Genomic DNA, 23338 nt, shown 5'->3' with positions numbered 1-23338 from the left:
TGACCTGAACATTGTTAACAACAAGTGAAAAGGTTAGTTATATTAATATTTGTAAGATACTCAAATACAAACTAAATATTTTAAATATTAATGGGAGAACTCTTAAAAATCTTCCAAGATAAAAATATATTTATTTGACTTTGTTTTTTCTCAAAATTTTTACTCAAGTACTTTACTTCAAAATTTTTATTTTAACTCAATTATTTTATAACTCCAATTTTTAAATACCACTTAATTTAATTCCAATTCAATTCAATTATTCAATTCCTCCTCCTTAGGAGGAAGAGATACAGATAAGGATTTAATCCTCACATAAAAACATATATTACAGAAAACTTCTACAAAGATATCTATGATACACAAATAAATTTATGTAAATGTAACCAAGTTAACATTAATTGTAGCAAAAGACTTGGGATGGGATGTGAAGATACACTAAAGTTATCAATTTCAAAACAGCGCATTTCAAATAATAAAAGATGTCTGTGCCACAGGACACAGCATTTCCACATTAAATAAGAATCTTAAATGAAACTGACTTTTCAATTGATGTGACAGATTATACTCTCCTCTAAAAGATTTAATTACACTCAAATTTATTTCTTCAAACCAATTGAAGACATTTCTAATTTTGTTTTCATTAATAATAGACTAACATCTTGGTTCCATATCAACCTCCAATTACATCATTTCAAAAATTTATTTTGTTAATTAAAATAATTAAATTTATTTTATTAATTAAATTAACATTATTTTTTAAAAAATCAATTTAAGGACTTTATTTTATACAGGTGTGTGTGTGTGTGTGTGTGTGTGTGTGTGTGTGGTAACAGGCAAATGATTAGGCCAAATACTCATTTACTAAGTTGTCAAGGACATAGAAAGGATTATAACTCTAGGCTAAATAGCTCATATCTAACACATGTATCCCAGCCTTAGTGTATGGGATAATGATTTAACATTGTATTTATATCTTTGCTTCACAAGCTTCTTTTTTTACCTTTGTCTAATTACTCCCATAGCATTTGGAAAGAATGAACTATTCCAGAAAGTTAATCTTATGGAGACAATGTAAGTATTAGTGGACAGATGAAAAGCCCAAGTACTTAGTTGTGTGAGACATGAAATAACTACACCTTTAGACTGAAAACATAAGAATGTGCTCCTATCTTCAACTGGTCACTTGGTTTTGATTATAGAAATTTGCTATAAAAGGAAAAACCAGGGACATGATTCTAACAGCATCAAAACTGGTTCTTACTGACTGAACAAATAGCTGAAAGGATAAACCATCCTTGGCTCTATTTGACTTCAGGTGAGTCAGAATCGACAACCAGCAGCAACAATTCCACCTCATAGCCAGATTCAGGAATAGTCAAGTGGGAAACATTCCCATTATATTACTTCCTTTTGAACAGGAAAGTGAGCCAGAATAATCCTACCTTAGACCAAAATTGTCTTCTTGGCTTTTCCCCAGATACAGACCTCCATTTGTAAGAGTTCAGGATCCCATTCCCTCTGAGTAGCTTGTAACATGTCTCTCAAATGGTAGATTGTTGACTTAATGATTCATCAGACAATTATACCTGAATTCAAAACTTAAAATAATCTCAGTTACAGTCCCAAGAGCTTTTACCTCAAATGGCAAGTTTCATTCATCACAGTTTAGGGCTAGATATAGTTATTTTTATTCCCACGACTCACACAAATAAGAGAAATTTCACTTAATATTATTCACTTGTTTTTCTTTTCTTTGAACTTGTACTAATCTTGGTGTGAGGATCAATCATTAACAATCAGTTCTATATTATATACAAACTTATGAATTTTCAGTAAGTCAGTTTCATCATTTAGGAATGCCACATCCCATAACAAGCTCTTTTCCCAGGGCTTATCCATATGGTTTCCAGAAATCAAGCAAGTTCACAAAAATAAGGGGAGTCAACAAAGTATTTTCTTTGTACCTTTGCTCACACAATAATCATGACCAATTTTCTCTTCTGACATATCTATATAAATACTTGATAGAGCTAACATTATGACAATAAATATCCCAAAATAACTTGGCAATCTTACAATTTTCATAAGCGATAGCCAAGTGGTTTTAGGTGTACCTTACTTTTAACTATAGGAAAAGATGGAAATTTCCAGTTTTTTAAATTGTAGTAACAAAACATTATAACACAGGGTTAAGCAGGGCTATAAAAATAAGTTTTCAAATATTTTTCTACTTTCTGTTAGATGCTCAGTTCATCTTCTAATAATATACAAATTATGAAAAGTTCTTTTTCTAACAGCATAACTGATACAACAATTTACCAATTTTCCAATTTAAGAAAATTTAGAAACATAGCAACGGCATAAACAATAGTGTGTATTTGAGATTTGAAACAAACTTATTAACAATAAGTAACTTCAGTTCAGGTGAATGTATCACCTTACCTAGGAAATAATTTTGATCATCACTAGAGTTTATATGATGAAACATAAAACCTGTTTAAATTCATGAAGCAATTATATCAAATGAAAAAAAAATAACAGTATTCATATAGTACTGCCCCATGCCAGATATCAAGTTAAATGCTTTACAATCATGTGATTCTCACAACTATTCTGGGTGGTGGATGCTATTGTTTCAGATTAGTAAACTGAGGTAAACAGATGTGAGGTAAGTTGTGAGGTCACTCAGTTAGCAAAATTTCAGATCCATGCATTTTCCCCATTTGTCTGAATGCCAAACAGTATAATAAGTTGCAAAATACCATAAACATCTAATAATACCTGTATCTATTTTCCGAAAATTTTTTGTCCTTTGTTCTTGAAAAGGACTAATGGCATCAGGATGGTCATATCTTGACTTGCAAGTGAATTGGATTTAAGTGAGGAAGAGCTCTACCAGGTCATCAGCTTCACTCTCTCCTCAGTTCCTCCCAGTTATCTGAGTCAAGTGGCAAGATATAGATCAGTAAGACTGGAGATTGATGTAATGGGGGATCTTGGCCTTTTTAAGCTAAGTTCTTTCCCAGGTCTCAGTTTGTCTGAAGTAAACCCCATTTAGTGATTTAATGCTAAATAGGAAATGAAGCTAAAGATGACCTACTCAAAAAGAAAAAAAAAAACTGGGAAGGAAGAAGACTCTCAAGATTTCTATCCAGAAGAGAAATAACTGCTATTTACATTAATTTTGAGTCATCAAAAACCAAACAATGATCAAGTGAGGCTCAAGGCTGGGACCTACCTATTCTTTCTTCGCTGGGAGTCTGGAGTAATTCTAAGTTGCTAGGAACCATCAGCAACAAACTAAAATAAATGCTAAAGTTATATGCTTAGATGCTTTAGCATCCAAATTCATAAGGGAAAGTGCTATGAGCCACCAAAAAAGTGACACAATAGTGACATAATTCTTGAGTATTCCAGTTTTCCATAGAAAAAAGATAAAATAAGGAACTGAATAAATTGTTAGAGACACCAGAGCTGAAAGACTTATAAGCATGTTCTAAGTGGGACTCCAAAAGAAATGAAAATTTCTCAGGGCCATATGAAATTTTTATAAAAACTGATTAGGTGTTAGGGAACAGAGATCTTGCAAACAAGTGAAAAAATGCAGAAATAGTTAATATATCCTTTACAGACCATATGCAAAAAAAAAAAATCATTGCTTGAAGAAGCAAAAACAAAAGCACACAGCCAAATGGGAACTTAATCATGAAATCTTAAAATATGAGTGGGTTGATAAAACACAGAAACAAATCTGTGAAAGAAAAATGATAATGGTTAAAATTACATGAATATTTCCAGTATGCATCTAAAGCTGTCTTGGTAGGAAAAAAGTATCCCTGCAGAAAATAGAAAAAAAGAATAATAAATTGAATATGTATTTAAAAAATTTTAAGTCAACAAATAAACCTAAAAGAAACAAAAATGAAGAGATATTAAAAATAAAAGGAGAAATAAACTGGAAACCAAAAAGAACTTTAGAAATGATAAATGAAATTTTAAAACTGGGTATCTGAAAAAATTAATAAAATTAAACAAATTTAATAAAAAATTAATAAAACTTTAAATTTATCAATTAAGTAGGCATAAAATCAAATCAAAAAATTAGGAAAGAATCAGGGAAAATCACCAAAAAAAATCAGAAAAAAACCCTATTCAAAGTCTATTGTGCACAGTTACATGCTAACAAAACAGAAGGAAAAAAGACATAGAGGAATACTTTCGAAAATATTTAATGCTCCCCTATCAGAAGACCAAATAGAAATCTAAAATAATTAAATTACAGTGTTCTCTTGATTCTACTTACTTCACTCAATATTACTTCATGCAAGTCTTTCTAGGCCTTTTTGAAATCATCCTGTTGATCATTTCTTATAGTACAATAATTTTCCATAACATTCATATACCATAACTTATTCCCCAACTGATGGGCATCCACTCAGTTTCTAGTTCCTTGCCACTCCAAAGAGGGCTGCCACAAATATTTTTGCACATGTGGGTCCTTTTCCCTTCTTTAAGATCTCTTTGGGATATAAGCCCAGTAGAAACACTGCTGGGTCAAAGGGTATGCACAGTTTGATAGCCCTTTGGGCATATATGAACCACAGTTTAAAAAGCTGGGTATATACAATAAAGATATCCTACATAATGCTTTCCAGTAATGATAGGAGCAAACCAAGGATGTTTACTTTCTCAGATATTATTTGATACAGATGTCTGGAAATGCTACAAACAACAATAAGATGGGGGGGAGGTATAGATAAGTAAAAAGGACATCAAATTATTTTTTTGTTGATGATTATGAGAGTATAATTGGAACATCCTAGGGAATCGGCAAAGATAATAATGGAAACAATAAATTGCAAATATAAGCATCAAGTGTGTGTGGGGGGGTGGTGTGAAAAAACACCACCAACAACCTAAAAAAGAGGTTTTAGGAAGTACTCTTCCATAATCCCTCCCTACCTCTTGCCAAGAACAGATGCACATACTGGAACAAAATTGGAATGGATTGTTCTGCAGTTTTATGCTTGTTATCAATGCCCCTAGTCATAATAAATTAACTAGTAATGAAATAAATAGATGATAGTTTTGAAAAAATATATGTATTGAAACAAATTCTGAAAAATAACTTTATTGAAAAAACTTGTGAGAAACAAATGAACTATGTCTGAGATATTTTTAAATAACTATAGAAGTTACTATTCTTCTCTCTGTATAAAAAAGAGCATTGTAGATTTCTCTTGAAGTTTCTCTTTGTATCTCTATCTAGATGCATAGACTCTGGATGCTTCTGTTCTTTCAATCACCTCTTTATTATTTCGAGGATTTTCTCACATATGAGTATAATTTTTGAGAACAGTAGTTTTCTCCTAAAAATGTGACCTAAAATTACTGTGTGTTTACATTTAAATAGTATGTGATAGAATTACTTTCAATTGATGAATTTGGGAATAAGATTTTAGAATTATGTGTACATTAATATTGTAGTATTGATTGGGTGTGAGAATTGAGGTTAAGAGATCCCCTAACAGCAATGGGATCCCCTTGGCCTGTTGTGCAGGTTTTTGAAAAAATTCACAAACCCCAATAAATACAGGCACGAGGTTTGTGGCAAAGAATGGGTTTATTTACACTAAGAAAACAGTAGGCTAAGAAGACAGCTTTCTTAGTGGGCAAGGTCCTGTTAGCCCTATTGCAAAGATGGGTTTACACCGAGAAGAAAATATCTCCATCAGTGGGCTAAGTCCAGAAGGGCAAGCCTTCCTGATTAAGATTTAGCAAAGATGGGTTAACAAACCCTTGATTATGTCCGGGTCAGTCTTGGCCTGGATCTGGGGAGCAGTTTGAGCCACTCAATAGAGGATGTAGACTATATCCCAGGTTGAGATTTCCAATTGAATGAGATTATCTGGGAGTAGTCTGGGAAAGGTGTGCCCCTCCCAGGTTTGAGATTCAGGAACACCCTTCCCCCACAAAGGGACACAGTTTATATCAGGGCCCCCCCAAAAAGGTTAAAGGGGAAACAATTTACATCAGCATTGCTACTAGTAAATCTGTATCTGATTTCATTTTAAATTTAAAAATGATTATGAAAACAACGTTTTCTGGTAACTTACCTAAAGAGGTCACCTGTTTGTATCTCCTAATTAGATGAAATATGTTGCTTTTTTGTAGAGGGCCAGTATTGAATAAGTCTATGAACAGCACAAGTTCAGTCCAGGTAATACTTGAGACCCACTCCCTGTTAGGGCAAGGCATTCAAACTATTGACTCACCATCTCCCTAACAATGAGTTGACAAATTTAGGATAATCTTGATGGAGAATGCATGTGACAGGAACAAGGTGTTTTAACTATACCATTTACCCCTTAACAATGAATTAAAAACATACTTGAGGTAAATATATTAGTATGATAATTTCTGCTATTTACTACTCTGTTTCAATAAGTACTTTGGTATTGATAAAATCACAACTATGCTATTTACAATTCTGTGTTGACAAGTACCTTGGTATTGGTAGTTAAGAAGGATACAGAAATGTCAAAGTATGGATTGTACATTAACCCTGAAAGGTATATGATGTCACCTAGAGTAATAACACTAGCCTAAAAAATAAATGCTGGCACTCAGATTAATAAATGGACATCGCAAAGCATATCTTCTGCCTAACCTTGGATATTCATTCACAGTCTCGGTATTCATTGGAACTGGACTCCAACACTTCCTAAATTGTATATCGGATAATTTCTAAAAATTATGAACTATACTTTAAAATTAAAATGAAAATTTGCCCAAAGTCATTCAGATAGTATCTATATTATGAATCTTAAAGTTTAAAAAAAGGTGGTTTTAAAAACAAGGGACAAAAATAGGTTCTGGCTGAATCACTTGATCATTGTATGAGTTTTCATGGCTTCCAGTGAATGTACATAGAAACTCTGTTCTGACAAAAAACCCAGTTTTTTTTTTTTTTTTTTTGAGCAGGCAAACTAGTATATACCTATTCTCATTTCTTATCTAGCCTTAAATTATGCTTTATTTCCTGAAAGGACACTTTATAATTGAATCTCTGTGTTTTATGTGTATTTGTAGAGTGATCCAGAAATATTTTAAGCCTTTTCTAGTTATTTGGAATGAGATACTAGGAGAGAGAGAGACAGAGACAGAGAGACATAGGGACAGACAGACAGAAAGAGAAAGAGGAGAGAGAGAAAGAAGAAAAAGAAGGAAGAAAGAAGGAGGGGGAGGAGAAGAAGAAGAAGAAGAAGAAGAAGAAGAAGAAGAAGAAGAAAAGGGAGGGAAGGAGGAAGGAAAAGAGACAGAGACACGGAGAGAGAGAGACCCATCAGTAACATACCTGATTTACCTTCTTTCTCCACTATTTGGGCTAGTGAAGACCCCACTGCACTTTCTTCCACAAGATGGGACAAAATAGTTTATTGTCCTAGTTTTTTTAGTGAAAAAAATAAATAGGTAGAGAAGAGAAAAAAAATCTAGCCCCTGTGTGAATTGGATGAGGATTTAGTTTCCATACAGTTAGAGAAATGAAACTGTAACTTAAAGGTTACAAACATATGGAGTCCAATAATTATTTCTCACAGCCCTCAAACCTCAAGAGGTTTAAATGATCAAAATTTATATTCCTTTGAGCAGAACACCCACATGTAAGAGTATGATTCTCCATGTATACAGAAGGAGAAGAGGGAGGGAGAGAGAGAGGGAGGAAGGAAGGAAGGAAGGAAGGAAGGAAGGAAGGAAGGAAGGAAGGAAGGAAGGAAGGAAGGAAGGAAGGGAGACGGATGGAGCATTGTTCAAACATGTTACTTTTAGGAAAGAACTCCTAATTTGATTTAAAAAACTACTGGCAAACTAAAAAGCAGTCTTGTAGAAAGTGGACTAAAATTTCACAATATTCCAGAATTCATTGTAAATGGATACATGGCCTTATATCAAATACCATACAATAAAAATATTAGAAGAGAAGCAGATAATACACTTTCACAGTTTTGGTTAAGAAATGTTTTCTTTACCAAACAAAGAAAAGAGGAAATTGCAAAAGAGAAAATAAACACCTTAAATTACATAAAACAGAAAAATTTTTGCATAGACAAAATGAATGGACCTCAGTTAAGCAAGGAAGTGGTCAAATGGAAAAAAAAAAATTGTATCATATTGCTCTTACAAGGTATTAGTGATATAAACAATTAACAGAAACATAAAAGTAAAATAGAAATTCATTCTTAAATAAGTTGTAAAATATGAACAATTCTTAAATGAACAATTGGAAAGCATTTACACCCACATAAAAATGCTCCAAATTACTACTAAGAGAGATGCAAATCAAAACAATCCTGGAGTTACATCTCATACCCTGGAAACTGGCAAAATGGCAAAGAATGTAAATAATCGGTGCTAGAGGGATTGTGGGGAGATCTGATGAATTGCTAGTAGAGCTATGAAATGGTACAATCATTTTGTTTCAAAAATGGAATTATGCAAAAATAGTGACTAAAATGATCATAACCTTTGACCCAGAAAGTCCATTTCTGGGCTTATTCCTCAAGGAATTATCATTGGTAAGAAAAAAAAGACCATATAGGAAAAAAGTATTTATAGCACCAAAAAATAAATAATAGTACTTATTGAATATAAGTATTTTTATATTATTGAAATATATTTCAATATTCAATTATTCAATATTGAATTCAATATATTGAAATATATTATTGAAATATATTCAAAAATACAAAAAAATAAAAAATAGAAACAAATCTACATTTCCACAAGTTGGGTAATAGCTAAACAAATTGTGGTGCGTTAATGTAATGGAATATTTCTGTACTATAAGAAATGATGGGCATAAATACAGAGATTTGTGGGAAAATCTATTTGAACAGATGCAGAGTCAATTAATGAGAGCCAAGAAAGCAATATACATAAAGATTTCAACAATGTAAATAGAAAGGGCAATCAGATATGAAAAAATTACACAATACACATATGTATGTATTACAAAGAAGAAATATGTTGAAGGAAGAAGTATTAGAGCATGCTCATAATCCAACCTTTAGCAGAGGTGGGAGAACCAGAGGTGTTGCATATTGGACACATTTTCAAACTTTTTTCAAGGTTTCAAAGCATTGTTGTGCTCATTATTTTCTTCCTTTTGTGCTCATTATTTTCTTCTTTTTCTTTCCCTTTATTTTACATCAAACGAATCAGTTTGAAGAAAGAGATAAGAGATTGGTAGATAAATTGTATAAAGGATAAAGTTTTGCAGATTACAAAATGCTTTCTCTGGCCCAATAAATAAATTGCAAATGGGGGAGAGAGGGGAGAAAAGAAGATAATGACAGCAAAAAGGCAACACACCAAAATTTGTAAGATGTAGGCAAAGCAGTGCTTAGGGAAAATTTTATCTCTCTAAACACATCAATAAATAAGAAAAATAACAGATCAATGAACTAGGCATGCAACTTTAAACAAAACAAAACAAAAACAAAAATATGAACAGTCTCCAGTTGAACACAAAAATAAAAATCCTAAAAATCACAGGTGATTAATGAAATTGACAGTAAAAATTGAACTAATAAAGCTAGAACCTGGTTTTATGGGGAAAAACCCCATAAGATAAATCATTGGTTAATTTGATTAAAAATAAAAGAAGAAACCTAATTGTCAGTACCAAAAATGAAAAATACCACCAATGAAGATGAAATTGAAGAAATTATTAGTAACTATTTTGTCTAATAAAACAGACAATGCAAATGAAATTGATAAAAAATGATAAAAAATGGAAGTTTCCCAGATTAACAGAAGAGTCAATAGAATAATTGAATAACCCTATCTTAGGAAAAAGAAATAGAATGAGCAAGAAATTAGTTCTATAACAAAGATCTCAAGGACCACATGAATTTACAAGTGAATTCTACCAAACATTTATCTATTTGTAAAATAGATAAAGTTCTATGAAATTCCTTCTGTGACACAAAATTAGTATTATAATCCAAAAAGGGGAGGGTAAAGTCAGAGAAAAAAAACAGACTAATTTCCATAATGACTGTTGATGAAAAAGATTTAAAATAAAATATTAGCAAAGAAATTACAGCAATATATCACAAAGATCATACACTTACACCAGGGGTTATTTATACCAAGATTGTAGGGTGAATTCAATATTGTGAAAATTATAAGCACAACTGACCATATCAATAACAAAAGCAACGAGGATTCTATGATTGCCTCAATAAATACAGAAAAAACTTTTGACAAAATACAACATCAATTTTTATTAAAAACACTTGAAAGTATAGAAATAAGTGCAGCTTTTCTTTTTTTAATTTATGGATAACATAGTACAATAAAAAAGATTATTGTACATGAAACTGAAAATCTACTACGCAAAATTTGCTATTCCATCTAAAACTATGGAACTATAGTTCCATATGGAAAGAATAAAACAAAATTATCATGTAAATTTCTCTTTTTTTCTTCCCTTTTCCATACTACCTCCCACCCCTAGAGATGGCTCCCATTTGATGCATTTAAGATAGTAATATAATACATGTAAATTATTCTACAAATGCTTTTTATCAGTTAAAGCATTAAAATGCTTTAAATCAGTTCTCTCTGGATGCAGAGAGCATTTTTCTTCTTATGCTCTTAATAGTTAATTTGCATATTTAGAATAGACAAAATACCCAATTCACTCAAAGTTGTTTTTAAAACAATATTGTTATTAAAGTATACAGTAATTGGTTCTATTCATTTCACCCTTCATTATTTCTTGCAAGTCTTTCTATGTTTTTCTAAAAGTGCTGAGTTCATCATTTCTTATAGCACAGTAGTATTCCATCACAACTTGTTCAGCCATTCCCTAATGGATGAGCATTCCTATAGTTTCCTGTTGTTTGACACCACAAAAAGAGCTGCTATAAAGATTCTAGAACATAGTTTCTTTTCCTTTTTTTCTTAATCATCTTTGGAAATAGACCAATTAGTGGTATTGCTGGGTCAAAGGGTAAAGATGGTTTAATAACTCTTTGGAAATAATTCCAAATTGCTCTCCAAAATGGTTGCCAAAAAATTCCATTAATAATTAATTAGCAACACAATCTTTCCACAACCTCTCCAACATTTGTCACTTTACCCTTCTACCATTTTAGCCAATCTGGTAGGTAGAAAATGATATTTCAAGGTTGCTTTAATCAGAATTTGTCTAATCAGTAATGATTCAGAGCATTTTTATAGGACTATAAATTGTTTTTATTTCTTCATTGAAAACCTGCCTGTAATTTGGAACTATGTACAAAGGGCTAACAAACTGGGCATACTTTTTGATCTAGCAGTGTTTCTACTGGGTTTCTATCTCAAAGAGATTATAAAAAAGGGGAAAGGACCCACATGTGCAAAAATGTTTGTAGCAGCCCTTTTGTAATGGCAAGGAACTAGAAACTGAGTGGATGCCCATCAGTTGGGGAATGGCTGAATAAGTTATTGTATATGAATATAATATTAGAATATCTATAAGAAATGATCAGCAGGATGATTTCAGAAAGGTTTGTAAAGACTTGCATGAACTGATGCTAAGTGAAATGAGTAGAATCAAGAGAACTTTGCACACAGCAACAACGAGATTATGTGATGATTGACTGTGATGGACGTGACTCTTTTCAACAACGAGCTGATTCAGGCCAATTCCAATAGACTTGTGATGGAGAGAACCATCTGCATCCAGAAAGATGACTATGGAGACATAACATAGTGTGGATCACAACATAGTATTTTCACTTTGTTGTTGTTGTTGTTTGAGTAGGCAAACTAGTATATATAATTTTCACCTTTTTGTTGTTGTTTTCATGTTTTTTCTCATTTTTTCCCTTTGATCTAATATTTTTTGTGTAGCATGATAAATGTGGAAGTATATATAGAAGAAATGCAAATTCTTAACCTATATTTGATTACTTGTCTAGAGGATGGGGTGGGGATGGGAGGGAGAAAAACTGGAACACAAGGTTTGCAAGGGTGAATGTTGAAAAATATCTTTGCATGTATTTTGAAGATAAAAAGCTATTATCAAAAAAAAAATTTTTTAATTTAAAAGTCCATAAAAAGGAAAAGAAAAGCTGTCCGTATCTTTTGCAGTCTTTCTTCAAATGAATTATTTATCTAAAACTTAGAACAAACATTATCTCTAATAGGGAAAAAGTACAGCAAGATCAGACATGGAGGAAGGACATCCATTATTGCCACTATTATTTAGTGTTGCCCTAGAATAGCAATAAGACCAAAAAAGAAAGAAAAAAAAAAAAACAAAGGAAATTGAATAGGCGTAGGTAATGAGAAAAACAAAACTATCAGTTTTTGTGAAAAATATGATCATATACTTAGAGAACCCTAGAGAACCTCAAAAACTAGTTGAAACAAAGAAAAACTTTTCAAAGATTTTAGAATACAAAATAAATCTCCAATAAATCATTAGCATTTCTATATTTTGCCCTCCAAAATAATCAGCAAAAGGGGCTAGAAAGAAAACTTTCAGTTAAAATAACTGATTAATATAAAATACTTGAGAGTCTGTCTACCAAACCATGAATTTAACTACAAAACCTTTTTCACATAAATAAAAACAGATCTAAACAATGGGAGAAATATTAATTGATCTTGGAAAGACTAATCCAATATAATAAAAATGACAATTCTACCTAAATTAATTTACTTATTCATGATTGTACCAATTAAAGTATTAAAGAATTATTTTAAAGAGTTAGAAAAAACATTAACAAAATTCATCTGGAAGAACAAGAAATCAAAACTATCAAGGAAAACGACGAAAAAAATGTGAAGGAAGATTTTCTAGCAATGCCAGATTTCAAACTGCATTACAAATCATCAAAATTATCTAGTAATGACTAAGAAAAAGAGTGATATATCAGTGAAATTGATTAAGTACACAATACATAGTATTAAATCACTATAGTAATATAGTGTTTGAGAACCCAAATAGCTAAGCTTTGGGGGTAAAAACACAATATCTGACAAAAAATTTCCTGGGAAACCTGTAGTTTGGCAGAAACCAGGCAGACACTAACATCCATCTATATACCAAGATAAGATCAAAATAGGCAAATGATTTAGACAGATTAGAAGAGTATGTAAAAATTTACCTGTCAAATCCATGAGTAAGGAAATTGAGCCAATAAAAATACAAACCATTCCCCATTCATATGAACAAATAGTATTCAGAAGAAGAAATCAAAGTTAACATTAGACAAATGAAAAAAATATATTCTAAATCACTGGATTATTTTCAGGGAGAGAACGGGTCAACTCTGAGTGCAAATTGAAGCATTTTTTTTATTTACAATTTTTTTCTTGCATTTTATTTTGCAACATAGCTAATATGGAAATATGTAATGTTTAATATCACTTGCCTTTTCACTGAGTACGGGAGGGAATGGAGAGAGAGAGCATTTGGAACTCAAAATTTTAAAAAGGATGTTAATTTTTAAAAAACTCAACAAAAAGTTCTGATTCTCCCAAATATTTAAACAAAAATTAATTCCAATACTGTATAAAGTGTTTGGAAAAAAAGAGGTAGAGATGGGATCCTACTAAATCCCTTCTATGACACAAGTATGGTCATGGTAACCAAATACAGTGAGTCAAAAAGAGAAAAAGTTAAAAAACAATTTTGATAAGGTAAATGATAAGAAAACTTTCAATAAAATATTAGCAAATATGCTATATTTGCTGCATTTATGCCAGAAATGTTGGTCTAGTTCAATATAAGGAAATTATAAACATAATTGACCATATTAATAACAAAATGCACAAAATCATGATTATTTCAATAGATATAGAAAAAGGTTCTGATAAAACACAATACCACTTGCTGTTAAAAAAAAAAAAACCTGAGATGCATAGGAATAAGTTGAGATTTCCTTAAAATGATAAGAAGCATATCTAAAATCAAGAATAAGCAATATCTCTGATAAGGATTAGCTAAAATACTTCTCCAATATGATCAGGGGTGAAACAAAGAAACAGTATTACCACTGCTATTCGCTATTTTACTATAAATTCAAAGCATAGAAATAAGACAATAAAAATATTTTGAAAAAATAAACACTGACAAAGAGAAAAACAAACTATCACTTTATGTGGATGATATGATGGTTTCTTTAAGAAATAAACTTTAAAAATCTAATCAAAACAATGAGCAATTTTAGCAATGCAGGACAATATAAAATAAACCCAGGCAAATATTTAGCATTTCTATATATTACCAATAATCTGTAAAGTGGGTTGGCTCTTTGAGGGAGTGACAACTATATTTTATTTTTTTTAATTTATGGAATAGAACAAGCATTGTTCTTTTGTTCACATGCCTGATTGCATATGAAATTGTAAATCTACCACACACAATTTTCAAATCTTTCCAAATATACAATAAAATTATCATATAAATTTCTTCTCCATCCCTCTCCCCCAACAGAGATGGCCACCATTAGATACAAATAGATGTATGTGTGAAATTATTCTGTGCATAAATTGATTTATCAGTTTTTTCTCTGGATCTTTCTTCATATGTTCTTTATAGTTAATTTGGGTGTATTTGATAGTTGAAATAACTTATTCGTTCAAAGTCATTCTGAAAACAATATTGCTGGGGAGAAGATTCTGTGAATGGTGGAATAAGTCAGAAAATTCCAAGCTCTTCAGATTTCCCCACAAAGAAGGCAAAACAGTGTCTCAGAGTGAACATAGAGTGGTAGGCAGCATCAATAAGAGAACAGTAGTCCTCCTAGAACTGTTGCTCTGGAAAAGGCCCAAAGAAAAAGACAAGCACAGAGATTTAAGCTAAGTGAAGTGTAAACTAGGTCCACTGAAACTGCAATAGGTGAACCCTAGGTCCCAATCACAGGGATTTTCACCTCCCAGACAGTATAGGGAGTTGGATGTCTTGAGTCTGGGAAGTTTGAGGAGACCTCTGCTGATAAGGGATACCAGGTCCAACTGTGTTCCTGAAATGAGGCCCTGGACAAGAAAGAACTAGCACATGCCTGGTGAGTACAGAAGCAGTGGGGCAAAAATGTTGCTGGCTGCCACACTTATAAGAGGGTGGAGTTCTTGGTTTTGAATTCTAGGGTGGGAGGGAAAACTAAAGGAGATTTTGAGGCCAGAAGTACCCCCTCCCTTACCTTCGGACTAGAGGTGATTACACCAACAATCTGTTACAAAATGAGCAGGCAAAGGAGAAAGAACTCAACTATAGAAAGTTACGACTAGAACAGAGACAAACAAGATTCATTTTAGTGTGATTTCAGTATCCTTTAGTGAAGGGTACTGAAGCCATAAAAGCCACTTTTACCCCAAAGAATAATGTCAAATGGTCACCTGCCCCTAAATAATTCACAGAAGAACTCAAAAAAGACTTTAAAAATCAAATGATAGAGATTGAGGGTTTTTTTTTTTAAAGAATAATCCAAGAAAAAATGACTATGAAAAGAAAATCATTCAACTGAAAAGGGAGATTCAGAATCTTAAGAAAGAAAATGACTCCTTGAAAACAGAACTGGGCACAGAGAAGTCAGCAAAGTTATGAGACCAAGAAATAATAAAATATAAAGAATGAACAAATAGAAGAAAATGCAAAACATCTCAGAAGAAAAACCACTGATCTGGAGAACAGATGAATAAGAAAAAAATAAGAATAATCAGACTACCTGAAAGCTATGACCTAAAAAAGAATCTTGATACAATAATACAAGAAATAATTAAGAAAATTTTCTGAATTGAGGGGAAAGTAGAAATCAAAAAAATCCCCTGATCACCACCTCAAAGAGATTCCATTAGGAAAACCTACAAGAATATCATAGCCAAATTCCAAAAGCCCCAGGTTAAAGGGAAAATATTATAAGCAACAAGAAAAAACAAATCAAATTACGGCTGAAAATATCATACCCAACAAAGTTAAGCATAATTCTGAATGAAAAAAAATGCATATTCAATGAATTGACAAGACTTTCAGGTTTTTTTTTCAAAAAGGCTTGAATTTAATAGAAAATCTGACATAAAAAGCCAAGAGAAATATAAAGTAAACATTGAAGACTAATTATGAGGGACTCAATAAGGAAAAACTATGTATTTTTTCATATGTGGAAATGTAAAGTGTGTTTAAGACTGTCATTAATAATTGGGTGGTTCAAAAGAAAGATTGGAATAGAGCCGAGTATGATGTAATTCTAAAAAGTAAAACCATGTAGGAAAAAGTAAAAACAGCAATTATACAAATGAGGTATAACAGGAAGAAATGATACAAAGGAATTAGATGGGGGAAGATGGCTCCTAGTTCTGGAACCCTATTTCCATCAAGAATAGGTTAAAAGAAAGAATGATACATATATATCTAGAAGATTATGAAACTCTTCTAAATTCAGAGACAAATAAGTTGATAAGGGTATATGGAGTGGGGAGAAGATAAGGGAGGGATTTTCAGCGGGAACCCTACTCAAATCAAATCTAGTTTAAAGAGAGAACATATACATTTAGAAGGGGTTAAAAGTCTTCTAAGTTTATGAAGAGGGTGGGGGAATAGGATGGGAGAGTATAGAAGGATTTGTAGATTAATAGGAATGGGATAAAGAAGAAACAACATATATATTTGGGAGGTTATAAAAGTCTTCTAAATTTAGATGGAAACAAGAGGGCAAAGGGAGAAGGTAGGGGGAGAAGATAAGGGAGAAATCCTTGGGAGAGTAGATTAATAGGAAGACAAGGTAGGAGGTTAAAATAAAGCAGAGGAGTCACAAGGATGGGGAATAAGAGATACATAAAAATAATGATCAGGAGTAGAATTTTTTAGAAAAATAAAATCATGGGTTGTAATCACTTTTCTCAAAGTTAAAGCTAAAATATATTTAATCAAAAGAGAAAATTAGGAAAACTACACTATAGTGTATAGTCAGCAATATTAATCAACATTGTTTTAGACTATTTAAAATAATTAGACAGCATAAAGATGGAATAGTGCTGTCATGTAGGAAATGATGAGTTGGTAGATTTGTAAAAATATGGAAAGACTTGGACTTACGAAGAAGGTATTATCCACTTTCAGAGAAACAGAAGACACATAAACATAGTACAGCCTTATATAGATGCATATGAATGGATGTGTGTGTAGATATGTGATTATAGATATGCATGTATACGTATATATGTTTGTATATATGTGTATGTGTATGTCCCAATTTAACTGTAACTTTCTTGGGAAGGTGGAGGAAGGGTGAAAAAAGAACAAAATAAAAAGTGCATAGCAGAGAGCAAAAGTAAACCTACAAGGATACAAAGATGGACAGCTCTGTACACAAGGTGTAATATTTATTATTAGGCTTTCTTGAAATGGAAATTTATTGCTGTGTATTTTTAAATCCTTCTTACTTTCTGCTGTGCACATGGCAATGTTTGTTTTTTTTCCTTTTGATATTGTGTATTTAAGTTGTACTTTTATTAAGTATTTAACCAATATTGCTGTTATTGTATATAGCCTTCTCTTGGATATGCTCATTTCTCTCCTCATCACTTCATGTAAATCTTTCCATGTTTTTCCAAAATCACTAAAGCTCATCATTTTTTATAGCACAGTAGTATTCAAACACAATCATATACCACAAAATATTCTGCCATTCCCTAATTGATTACCTGCAATCTCCAGTTCTTTGCTGCAGAGCTGCTATAAACAATTTAGAACATTCAGGTTCTTTTCCTTTTCCCCTAATTTTCTTCAGAAACAGACCAAGTACTATTACTGGTTGGCCAAAGAGTATGGGTAATTTAATAATAATTCTTGGGTATAAATTCCAGATTGCTCTCCAAAATGGTTGGATCAGTTCACAATTGCACCAACATTGAATTACTGTTTCAATTTTTCAACACCCCCTCCAACATTTGTCACTTTCCCCTTCAATTATGTTAGACAATCTGGTAGGTATAAAATGGTATGTAAAAGTTGTCTTAATTTAAATTTCTATAATCAATAATGATTTAGAACATTTTCCCATATTATTATACATTATTTTGATTTCTTTTTTGGAAAACTGTCTGTTCCTATCTTTTAATCATTTATCATTTGGGGAATGACTTGTATGCATATCGATTTGACAAAGTTCTTTTAGATATGAGATGTTTATTTGATAAACTGTCAATAAAAACTAGAAGAATATTTACAAAAATATAAATTGCTTAGATTAGGAGTAGATGAAATAGAATATCTAAATGTACCTATTTTAGAAAGAGAAAATGAACAGACCATAAAAAATGAGCTTCCTGAGAGAAAAGTACCAGAACCAGATGGATTTACAAAATTCTATCAAATACTTAAAGATCACCTAATTCCAATGTTAAATAAATTATTTGGAATAATAGGTAGAGAGCCTATCAAATTCCTTTTATAACACAAATATGATAATGATTCCTAAAACAAAACAGAGAAAAAGAAAAATATAGACCATTTTATTACTAAATACTGATGCAAACATCCCGAATAAAATGCTAGCTCAAAAATTACAACAATAAATTGTAAAGATTATATATTATGATCAAGTGAGATTTATATGATGAATTCAGGTATGCTTTCACATAAGGAAAAATATGAACAAAATTGATTACATCAATAATAAATATTTTAAAAATAATATATTTATATCAATAGAAGCAGAAAAAGCTTTTGATAAAGTTCAACACTCATTTTTATTGAAAAACACTTAAAAGCATTGACATCAATTGATTTTTTTCCTTAAACTAATAAAAAGCATTTATCTAAAAACATCAGCCAATATTATTTGGTTAGCTAATGGAGATAAACTCCCAATCTTAAATACTTAAAAATGGACAAGGGATTTTGGATAATTAATCAATTTAATTGTGTGAAACAAGGGTGTCCACTGTCACCAGTATTATTCAATGTTTCCAATGGGAAATCCTAGAAATAGGAATGAGAGAAGAAAAAGAAATAGAAGGAATCAGAATGGGAAACAAGATAACAACGATCTTTTACCATTCTTTTTTAACTGTTCTATGCAAGAGGCTGAGGGCACTTTGGGGGACCACATCATTCTTAAAACCAAAAGAGACACAAGATACAACAGAGAAATTAACCTCATCTAATTTCTACCAGGGTGCTAGATTCACCTTATACCCTAAGGATAAATCTGATACTAATGATGGGATAAATTTATGTTATGGAGCCCCCTAGAGACACCGAGGTCAAGGTGAGTGTTCTCTTCTGTCATTACAGAAATTCTGAGGTTTTAATCCTGGAACTGGTTGGGGAGGTGTTGGAATCCTTACAAAGTGTTAAGTCATTAGAATTGATAGAGACAATAATTATCTAATTTAGCCTGGTTCAGTATGATTGATGAGATCTTACGAGGAGATGTTATGGGACAGAAGAAACAAGGTACTAAGTGCAACTGATAGAAACAATGCTTGTGTTCACACCTTTAGAGAGCTCATATAAGCAAGAAGTATTTAAGTACTCATTGGAGTTCACAAGTATGGGAGATTCATAAAAGCCCTTGTTTCTATCAGCATTGTTTCTATCAGTTGTACTTAGTACCTTGTTTCTTCTGGCCCATAACATCTCCTCGTAAGATCACATCAATCATACTGAACCAGGCTAAATTAGATAATTATTGTCTCTATCAATTCTAATGACTTAAGACTTTGTAAGGATTCCAACAGGGGAGTACCTTCTTTTTATTGGTGATCAATGAAGATGTGCATCTTGTCCCATCAAAATAAAGCCCTGTCCATGTGGCAACATGCTCACACTGTGTATCATTTTAAAAACAGAATCCAGGGTGACCAAGAGAACACTTTATAGGTTATGGAGCAAGGAAAAAAATCACTTTTCACATATACAGATAACAGAAGAAGTTGTGAACAAACTATACAGATAATCACAGAAAATAAAATGAATAATTTTGATCGTATAAAAGTGAAAAGGCTTTCCCACAAACAAATCTAATGCAATTAAAATTAAAATGGAAAGAGATTAATGGGGAAAATTTATAGCAAATTTCTCTATTAAAAGTTTAAAATAATATATATTATTTTAAATATATATATATACATAATACATATGTATGTATGTATAGATACATATATGGAATTGATTCAATTTTATAAGACTAAGAGCCATTCACCAATATATAAATGGTCAAAATCTATGAAGAAATAGGGTTCAAAGGAAGAAATCCAAGTTATCAACAATCAGATGATGAAATGCTCTCAAATTTTAAAAAATGCAAATTAAAGCAACTTTGAAATTTTACTTCCCAACCATCAGCCTGGGTAGCAATAATGAAAAAAGAAAAATCCCTTCCCCCCCACTTTCTCTCCATGTCTCTGTCTCTCTTCTCTCTCTGTCACACACACACACACACACACACACACACTTTCCAGCTTTCTTTTGTATTCTCTTCTTCTATTAGATTATAAATTCCTTGAGACATATAGAAACAGTCTTTCTTTTTGGTCGTTATATCCTCAGGGCTTAGCTCAGTGGATGGCACATAGTAGGTGCTTAATAAATTTCTATTGACTATTAAAGAACAAAATGAGAAATGTTGTAGAAGCTGCAGAATAGGCACACAGAAAGTATTGCTTTCGATACGATAGATAAATTGGTCCGGACATATTGGGAAGCAATTTATAATTGTCCCCAAAAGTTACTAAAAAGTGGCCCAAGTGTACCACTGATGGGCTTATAGCTCTTAAGGAGCAAAGGGGAAAAAAAGGAAAAGGAACCATACATACAAAAAGTATTTGTGAGTGCTTTTTGAAGTAGCCCCAAACTGGAAAGTAAGGGAGTGTCCACCTATGGTGAAATAACTAAATAAACTGTGGTCTATGAATCTAATAGCAGGATAATATTTTACTGTGCCATAAGAAGGGAACAGTTTCAGAGGAAATTAGGAAGATTTGATACAGATAGACTGAAGTGAGCATAACTAGAGCAACTTACACAATGACAACAACATCATAGAGAGAGAGAAAAAAAGTTTAAATGCTTTTAGAACCCTGATTGACGGAGTCCAAAGGACTGTAGATGAATCATGCTACCCACCTCCTGTCAGAGATAATGAAATGAAATTACAGAATGACACTTGTCTATTTGGACATCGTCAAGATGGCAATTGGTTTTGCTAGAATATTTTTTATGGTGAAGGTTTTGTCAGGCCCTGTTGTTCTGGGGGTGGGAGGGGTGCTACAAGAAAGAAGTGACAATAAACATTGGTAAAATTAAATTTAAACAAATAAAAGAATTACTCTTCCCAATCCAATTAAATCGGTTAGCTACTTTAAATACAATTTCCCCCATTAACCTCTTTCCCTTTTCATTTTAATTACATTAGATTTGTTTGTAGAAAATCCTTTTCACTTTTAAGCAATCCAAATTGTTCATTTTATTTTCTGTGATCATCTGTATAGTTTTTTTGTTCACAACTTCTTCCATTATCTGTATGTGAAAAGGGATTTTCCCCCCTTTCTCTCTAGCTTTTAATGTGTCCTTTTTAAAAGTATTTAAGATGGGGAGTTGTACATAGCTGGCTGTTCTCATAAAGCTAATATAGCTCTGCAACCAGTTCATGGAGTCTGAAAGAAGTGGGTTTTGCCTTTCACAAGGCAATAGGCAATTAAGATCCTAAAAGAATGGTGAAGAAGCATGGGGCCCATATCTTGACATGTGAAGGATGCACAATGGATGTTCAATAAGACACATTTTCAGACACAGACAAAGTAGAGGTTTGTGTTTTGCTTGACTATGCATATTTAATACAAAGGCTAGCCTTTCCTTTTTTTTTTTTTTTTAAATGAGGTGGGGTGTGGGAGGTAGAGAAGACAGAGATGGGGGAAAGGGAGAAAAAGGATGGTCACTAAGGCATCTTAAAAAAAAAAAAAAAACCACGCACCGACAAGAACAGAAGGCTAGAAAGAAATATTGACAGCTTTGAAAAAACACAGACTTAAGTTATTCTCTATTACGAAAAAAGAAAAAACAAAACTAAGCTATAGATGGCAGATCAACAGGTGAACAGACAAGCCCTTTTTCCTGGTATATGATGTACGTGGAAATGTTTGTTTGGGGAGTCTCTAATAATAAGAAAGGTTAGAATGAATAAATGAAGAAAATGATAAGGTATAAGAACGAGAGACGTTTCAGAAATCGGTTTCTCTTTGCCCACCACCACCCAGCAGTCCCACCTTCCCGATCGGATCGCGGTCCACGGAGTAGCTGGGAGAGTGGGGGGGAGGGGTCGGGAGGGAGAAGGAGTTGGGAGGGTGGGCACGTTAGAGTGGCGATGGGGAGTGGGGCAGAAGGAGGGGAGGTGGTGGGGACTGATCACGGGAGGCGTTGCCGGAGGAACTTGATCCTTCAGGACAGACAGACACCTCTGCACATCCAGCTGCGGATGCATCCATGGATGAGATCCAAGAGGCCTTGGACAGAGATCGGGATGCACGAGTGAGGTGGAAGGCGCGCGCACTAACACACCTCTAGGGGTTCTGGGGAGGGAAGGGAGGGAGTGAAAGATATCCCCCCCTCCGCGGGACCTTACTTACCTTCCACACACAGGCGACTTCCAAGGTGGAACCAGGAGGCCGGGGATCGGAGGGAGGGCAGCTGATGGAGCCTGAGCTTCTGGCAGCCCCTTTAAAAGAATGCAAGACACCCCAGCCTAGGTGAAAACCGCAGAAAGGAGGAGAAGTGTGACGTCATCTTGGGAGACGGGGCTTGATTCGGCCAATCGAATGCAGCTCAGGACAGGGGCTGGAGTGCAGCCCCCGCAGACCACATCAGTCAGACAATCAATATTTGGTGAGCTCCTACTACGCGTCAGGTACTGGGCAAGTACTGGAAAATTTAAAAAGACACAGGAAAAATCAGAAACAAACAAAGAAATCATCTCTAAAATAAAAAGCCATCAAAATACGATAGACCCAACGGATCTAGACTTTCAGGATTTAGGGAAAGCAATGCTTCTGTACAATTTATCAATCGAAATACATCCATGAATTAAAGGAAAAACAAAACTAAAAGGTCCAAAAAAAAAAACCCTCTGGAAAAGAAACAAATAGAAAAAAAAAACTGCACATAAAGAAAAATTTTGAAAACAAACAAACAAACAAACAAAAAAAGGATAACATTTGGGCAACACAAATCACTAATTGATTGCTTCTTTAAGAAAAAAAAAAAGCAACCTGATTGCCAGAATTGTTTTAATGGGAAAAGGGGTGAAGATCAGCCAACCAATTAATATTTAATCTATAC

The 23338-nt window shown here is 32.8% G+C and overlaps 1 pseudogene; it reads right to left on the bottom strand.

Moving 5' to 3' along the window:
• LOC100913823 overlaps positions 1-22896 on the bottom strand; it is a 45657-nt pseudogene extending 22761 nt beyond the window's left edge.
• Positions 22897-23338: the final 442 nt, after the last annotated feature.

The sequence above is a fragment of the Sarcophilus harrisii genome, chromosome X (assembly GCF_902635505.1).
Source record: "Sarcophilus harrisii chromosome X, mSarHar1.11, whole genome shotgun sequence".
NCBI lineage: Eukaryota > Metazoa > Chordata > Mammalia > Dasyuromorphia > Dasyuridae > Sarcophilus > Sarcophilus harrisii.
Note: the sequence above shows the minus strand (reverse complement) of the source record. Positions and strands in the feature narration are given on the sequence as shown.